At 43.5% G+C, this 7,321-nt stretch overlaps 1 long non-coding RNA gene across 1 annotated transcript; it reads left to right on the forward strand.

The window, feature by feature from the left end:
- Nucleotides 1–2,675: 2,675 nt before the first annotated feature.
- LOC116070924 lies at nucleotides 2,676–7,065 on the forward strand. Its single transcript, XR_004110634.1, has 2 exons — nucleotides 2,676–2,812; nucleotides 6,718–7,065. It is a non-coding gene; the product is annotated as an uncharacterized LOC116070924 (long non-coding RNA).
- The last annotated feature ends 256 nt before the right edge of the window (nucleotides 7,066–7,321 follow it).

Raw genomic sequence — 7,321 nt, forward strand, 5'->3', positions numbered from 1 at the left:
AACATAGATGAACTTTTTCTTTTTTTCTTTTTTTATTGATTTAAGTTTTATTGCATTATGATGAGAAAAGACACATGATTTCAATTTATCTGAATTTGTTAACATTTAAAAACATATTTTACATAAATAAAATTAAATCACATTCTTGTTTCCCTTTTGTATCCAAACTCCTCCCAGAGACCCCCCCTTCAATACCTATAATACTCTTTCAGGAATCAGAAATATTATGTGTTTTTGTTAGGACTTGAAAACTGAAGACCTCAGAGGTTTCCAGGTAGGAAATAGAAATGGCACTCCTTGAGGATATATTGACTTTCCTCAATGTTTAAGAGTAGGGGCCTGAATGGAAGGTTAAGTCTGATCGTCATAATTCTCCTTAGTCACACTAGCTGAATTTAAAGACTATGCTAAACACCAGGAAGATGCAGACTAGAAACTTCCAGCCTTTTCTAATCAGGGACAATTAGGTATCTGAGAATCCTTTCAATTTTTGGAAAATCAATTCTAATAGAAACACAGAAATTAGCCAGGCAGTATTGGTGCACACTTTTAATCCCAGCACTCACGAGACAGAGGTATGTGGATCTCTAAATTCGAGGACAGAGGCCAGCTCTGGTCTACAGAGTGAGTTCCAGGATAGCCAGGGCTACAAAGAAAAAAAAAAAAGAAGAAGAAGAAGAGTAAATAAATAAATTAATTAATTAAGGTGAATGAAGAATGAGAACAATGTCTGAAGACATCAAAATAATGGTCTTCCCAGTGTGTGTTAAAGGTATGTAAAACTGAAAATAGAATCCATCATCACCAATTACAGAATGGTTAGGTGTAGTCACATAAAAGGGCACATGTGCTCCAATAGAGCAGGCTTTCTTACTATTCTCCTCTAAGACAGTCTTTCCTACATTTAAGATCTATTTGTGTTAAGTATATAGTAAGATAAGTTTAAATTGCCATAAGGAAGTCTGTTTATATTTCTCTTCTACCAAAATCTCATTTTGTCATCTTGCTGAAACAGCCATTTAAGTCACACAGAAAAGGAAAGTCCTGGTTTGGTGAGGTTCAGTTGTAATTCCAGCACCCTGGAGCCTGAGGTGGGAGGCCTGACTAGAATTTGAGGCCAGCCTGGGTTGCATAGTGAGTTTGAGGCCATGCTGGGATTATGTAGCAAGACCCTGTCTCTAACAATCAAAACAAAAACAAACAACAAAACTGCTTCTCCCAACCTCCACCTCCCACCCCTCCCCCGCTCTCATCCTTCACATACAACAAAGATGTCAAATAGAAGCATGCTCCAAAATGGGCATGTTTTATGAGCCCCAGCAGCCATCCTGACCCGCGTGTGTGTCTGTCTTGCTTGTGTAGATCCGGGGTTGAAAAGGCATTTCTGGCCAGGACCCTTCCCCTAAAGCATTTTTGCAGTTCACTGCGCCAACTCATCTGTGGATATATCATTCTAAATCCTCCACAATCGTAGATGTGCGTGTGAGTCTTTTTTCTTCTTCTTCTTCTTCGTGGAAAGGATTCCTCTCTGTTCCTTGGAGCTTAACTGCAGTTAAGAATGTGACCACAAGGTCACATGTAGATTAGAACCCAGAAAAACCTGATGAGCTTGCTAAGCAGGACAATGGGGGAAACTCACAGGTCCAACTGTGGCTGCTTTCCACTGGAGTGGGTGTGGGCGGGGGGTCACGGGAGTGCCTAACAGGAAGTGAATCTGGCTCGGGCTCAGGCTCAGGACCAGGAGACCCAGGCATTCATTCCCGGGGGTAACCAGCAGGAAGGGGATGTAAGGGATTGGTTGCGCAGGAGCATCCCCACCCCCGCCTCGGCAGCTGCTAATTGGCTTTCTCATCCAGATTCTCTTCACAAGCAGCTTTCCATCTCCATCCTGTCTCTGAGGGAATTTCCCAAACTAACCTTCTCTAAGCTTTCTTGAGGGACTGTTTGTGAGAGCAGGTGGAGGAATTTCCCGCCTTCTGACCACAGTGTAGCCTGGAGAGATTTACTGCTGATCTCCATTTGGGGGGTTTCTTTTCAGCTCACCACTACTTCCTGTTTCCCAGCAGTCTCTGCTCTCTGGGAACTAGAGAGTCCTCAAAGGGACAGACAACTTTCAGCAGAGGGAAAATCAATGTGCTTATAATACAGTGATGCCCGCCTCCTCCCTTCTCCTAGTTCTGGGCCACTGTGACATTGAATTTGTAAGCCAGGCCCAGGAACCTTGCTGAGACATTTGGGTGGATAACACTGAAAATTACAAAAGTATTTGGAATATACCTTGTTATTCGTGAACCATAGAAAGGATTGTTTCATAGATTTGTTGCTCCTGGTTTAAGATAGATAAAAATGCCTCTGTTAAAAGAAACCTCTAGGAGCTGGAGAGATGGCTGAGAGCCGGTGCTCTTGTAGAGGACTGGAGTTTGGTTCCCAGCATTTGCATAGGGCAACTACTCACATCCAGTTGAAACTCTAGCTTCGGGACAAATGAGGGCCCTGGCCTTCACAACATGCACATATGTGCACACACCCACATACACATAATTAAAAATAAAATAAAAAGTGCTGGGGATGGAACTTAGATCGTCACAAAGGCTAGGCAAACACCCCATGCTTGTGCACATGCCACGCCCGTGCACATGCCACGCCCTCGATGCTTCTTTCTCTTTCACTTAATAACAGGGCGCTGCCACTCGCGGAGTGCCCCAGTGTGACAGGCATGGTGCCGGGGAGTTCGCATTCACTTCTTATTTGATTCTGTAAAAGTCTGGAGAAGTCGGCCTTATTAGACCTAATTAACCAGCCCGGGGCAGGGGTGAGTTGGCAACTCCGTTTCCCTGACTGGTTTTAAACAGCTCTCCAAAATGTGTGGAATGCCCAAAGTCCATGCTCATATTCATTCAGCCATGAGTTTGTATCAAAGTTTGGGGCTTTTTCACGCGTCTTTGAAGGGCTACTACCAACAAAGCGGTGGGAAAGGCCTTGGGAAGAAGGCAGAGCCCCAATACCAAAAATACTTTTGAAGCGGCATGGGTGGTCTTTACTGGTGGGCGTTGTACCTGGCCGGCCCTCTTTACTGTGTCCTGGGGAACGGCTGCTGACCCGGAAGGTGCTGAGGATAAACATATGCAAGTTACACCAGTCAAACCACCTAACTAGTTCTTTCTCCTAGAGAACTTTTCTGTTTAACCCTGCCTGCTACCCTAGCTTTGTTCATTCTGTCAAGGTCCTTAGAATTAATTCCCTGGGGGCAGATCCCGCCTTTCTCTGGCCCTGCACTGAGGGGGTTTACTTAATCCTCTGGAATCTGTGTTCTACAATTGACCTACTTCCCTGACTCTTAATTGCCTTTAAACCAGCCAGATTAATGTCTGTGCATGCATGTGTACATGTGTATGTGTGTGTGTATGTGTGCATGGGTGTGTATACATGTTTATGTGCACACTCTCACATATACGTGTGTGCTCTTGTGGTCTGAGTCCTCGGGAGGATAGATTATTAGCAACAGTTGACCTTTGCAAAGTACTGCAAGTATTTTCAGTTCCACGAGAGGAGTGACTAGCACCTGAGGTGCTGGAGGCCACCCCGGGAGTGAGGAGCATGGTCCTGGGAAGTCCCGAAGGTTGCAGAAGCTGCAGTAAAGTGCTCCTTATCCACTGCACACTTTGACCTGATTGCTGAGAAGTTGCCCAGCGATATACCTGCATTGCTTAGTCTAAAGGCCAGGGTTCAAATATTAGTCTAATTTCTAGTTGTGGAACTTGGGGTGAGTAAATCTTTTATTTAATTGCTGTTCTGGGGATCGAATCCAGGGTCTCACCCATGCTGGGTAAATACTCTACACTGAGTTATATTCAAGCCAAGCCTTATTTTATTTTATTGAGATAGGGTAGCAGGCAGCCTAGGCTATGTAGTCAAAGATGACCTTAAACTCCGGACTCTCTTACCTCCTAAAAATGCTGGAATCACCAGTTTGTGCTATCCTGTCTGGCTCTGCCCATTATTTGTTAAACCACCAGGAAACATATCCCAGCCTTTAAGCTATGAATATACAGGCTGAGTTATCATTTCAAGTATTCAGGTAGCAAAAACAGGGCACGTAGGGACTAGAGGTAGTGGGGAATGCCTTCCACGGTCTAAGGGGCACAACTTCCTTATCTTCTCTGTTGCCAGGGCATCTTCTTAGTGGGTTATGCAACTTCAGGGGTCTAAGTAGCCAGTGCCAGGGTCAGGCATTCAGTCTGCTTTCTAGACTAAATCTAGCCCTCCACAGTTCTTCCTAAGCCAACAGCCACAAATTCATCAGGTGTTCCCTCACAGACAAGGGTACACATTATTATCAATGTCCCCTTCCCTACAAGTGTCACTGCCCTTCCCACTACGCTGCAGACAATCAGGGGACAGCAGCTGAAGGGACCATCAAATCAGGGGCTGGGTGTTTCCCATTCACAGAATGACAAGACTCTGTCCTGTACCATGGGGTATCCAGACTGAATGATGGAATGTTCCAGAATCTCAAACAAAGAAACAAACAAAAAAAAACCAGCTCTGCCTGGTGGCCATATTGGCCCATCCAGCAGAGACTACCAAGGTTCTCATTTCAACCCCCATCTTTCAGCATTGTTGTGTGTTTGTTGAGTAGGGGCTTATGTAATTCCTCTAACTCCCCATGTAGCCAGGACTGGCTTTGAACCCCTGATCCTCTTGCCTCTACCTCCCACATGGTGGGATTACAGACACATGCCTCCACAGCTGGGTTAATTTCAAAACTGAATACTGAAACCAAACCAGACCAAATAACCTGCAAGGATGTTTTTCTCTTTAAGTTAACGGTATCACAGCTGTTGCTTAATGATCTATGTAAGATGGTTCGATGGTATTCCTCGTTCAAGGTGGGCCTCATGGGATATGGGAAATTGGCAACAAACAGAATTACCAGCAGACTAGGAGAAACCTGCTGCTGTGTCCAAGGACTCTGGGTACCTCTAAGGGTGCTGGTTTGATGCAAGAGAAATCTGTACTTTAAAACTAGCTCTTCATGCATGAAGCCTGGTTGTAGAAAAACCTCAGGCTACTGTTGGCCCAGAATGCATTGCTTCCTTTTATGACTGTTTCTGTGGACTATAATGTAAGAGCAGCAGAAGGTTAGCATATAGTTCGAACTTAATGCAACTCTTTGTAGTTTCATGCTTTTGTGTTGCTTGAAAGAAAAAAGAAAACCAACTAAGACAACTCCTTCTAAGCAGCTCCCTAGCAGCTGTGGTGAAGATTGTCATTTTCCTTTTTATCTGTTCGATCATTGAGCATGCTCCAAGTCCCTTGTGTCTGTCTGGTTGTGATTGCCTGGCGCTGGCTACTACTAGAACTTTGCCAGCTGATAGGTCAGCAGATCTGCACACGTTGGCATCCACGACTGCCTCTGCTGTACACAGGCCTGGGTGTCACTACAGTTCTGCACACTGTTGATGTTTTAACTTTCCAGACCCTTCTCTGGGAAAGTTGCCACCTCCTAAACACAGTTCTGTGCTTCACAGTACCCACATGGACTTGAGAGAGTCTGTCCCAGGCCATCACAGTCCTTGCTGGTCCCCATGATCAGTGCTGTAATGTAGTTTGACTAGATGGTTTGTGAGCCAAACAGTCAATTTTTCTCACAGTATTTTCAGCTTCTGATTTAGCCACAATTCTAAAACTAGCAGTTGTTAGTAGATTTAAAATGCATTAGTCATAAATTCTCTGTAGTGTATTAAATATGATTTTAAATTTTACTCTTACACGATGCCATTGCTTCTGTAGCTAGGAGGAGGGACCCACACCAGTAAAAGGCTGCAATCTAGCCTTACTTACAGATCCTTCCTCTGATTGTAGATAACATTACCTTTTTTTTTTTTCCCAAAGATATTTTCAGATTAAATATTTGCTATGGCTTAGATATCATGACATGTCTTGGATGACCTTTAAATGTGGCGAAGAACACAGCAACAAGACCTTGCTGCTGTCCCATCCCTGTAAAATAAATAAATAAAGCTTCAAACATGAAAAAAGGCAAATACACTCTTGGGCTCGAAGTTATTAGAGCAAGACACCAGAGTCTCAGAAGAAATGAGTCACAGACTTAGACCCGACATCTAAGAATCAGTTGTTCTCTCTCCCCCACCTCCCTCCCGCTGTCCACACCGACTCCTGTGCTCTACTCTCATGCCAGTGGAGGCATTGGCTGTAGGAGGTGTGTGGTGCTGGGGAGGGGCAATGGGGCCTGGCTTCTGCTTTACTCTGAAATTCCTTCTTAGAAAAATGAACATTTGAGAGAGACAGAAGTGGCAAAGGCAAGGTATGTCTCCATTTTAAGAGGCAGTCATTTTACATGAGTTAACTTTAATAACAGAGTTGATTTTTGATTTTATAATTTCTGAGATGACCTTATCCAGAAGAATGTTCATAGTTGTGATTATTCGATAATATGTTAATTTTTTACATAATATTTAGTAGACATTTATTAGGCATTATATATGTTTGCCTCCTTGAAAAAGTAATATACTCATTTGGCAAGTATTAATTTTTCATAGTAATACACAAAGAAAATGCCTAAGAAAAATGGGATTAGCCACAGTGCCCTCCTCCTCCAGTTTGTTGTTGTTGTTGTTGTATTTTTTAAAGTAACATAGTCTCAAAGGTGAAGCTACATTCACTGTCTCCAGTTTCTCTCTTTTTCCCAAACAGGTGTTCTACACACACTGTGAAGATCGGCTTTTCCACAGTCATTGAAGGTCTACACTGTCAGAACTCAGACGACCGGCCCTAACTCTCTGGTTTCAGCTTCTGCTCATCTCCTATTCACATATTCCCCTCTACCCACTGCAGTGTCTCTCCTGTTCCTCTGGCTCCCTTAGACATATTGGAGCCCTCAGTCTGGAGTGCTTTCCTTGTTTAAAGGAACTCGAGCTCCATCCCTCACTTCTTTGTTTTTAAGCCTAAACTGCCTTCCTTCATTATGCTCCAACCTTCCATGTCTCAGCCTGGCCTGATATTTCATTTTCCACCTTTCATGAATACATTGAAATAACTTACTTATTGTGTTTATGGTTTATTTTCTATCTTCCACCTATATCTAAAACTTCCATTAGAACAGGGATCTTTGCCTTGTTCACTGGTTGATTCTAAACACCAAGATCAGTGCTTGTCACATAGCATGAAACCACTCAATATATTTAAATGGAATTCAAAACCTCTAAGGCAGGAATGATGGGCACAGGAAAGTCTTGGCGAGTCGTATCTGTGTTAATTCGGTGACTTTAACAGGGATTTAAACCTCTCACTTCCTGGT

This window comes from Mastomys coucha, unplaced genomic scaffold (assembly GCF_008632895.1).
Source record: "Mastomys coucha isolate ucsf_1 unplaced genomic scaffold, UCSF_Mcou_1 pScaffold22, whole genome shotgun sequence".
Classification (NCBI taxonomy): domain Eukaryota; kingdom Metazoa; phylum Chordata; class Mammalia; order Rodentia; family Muridae; genus Mastomys; species Mastomys coucha.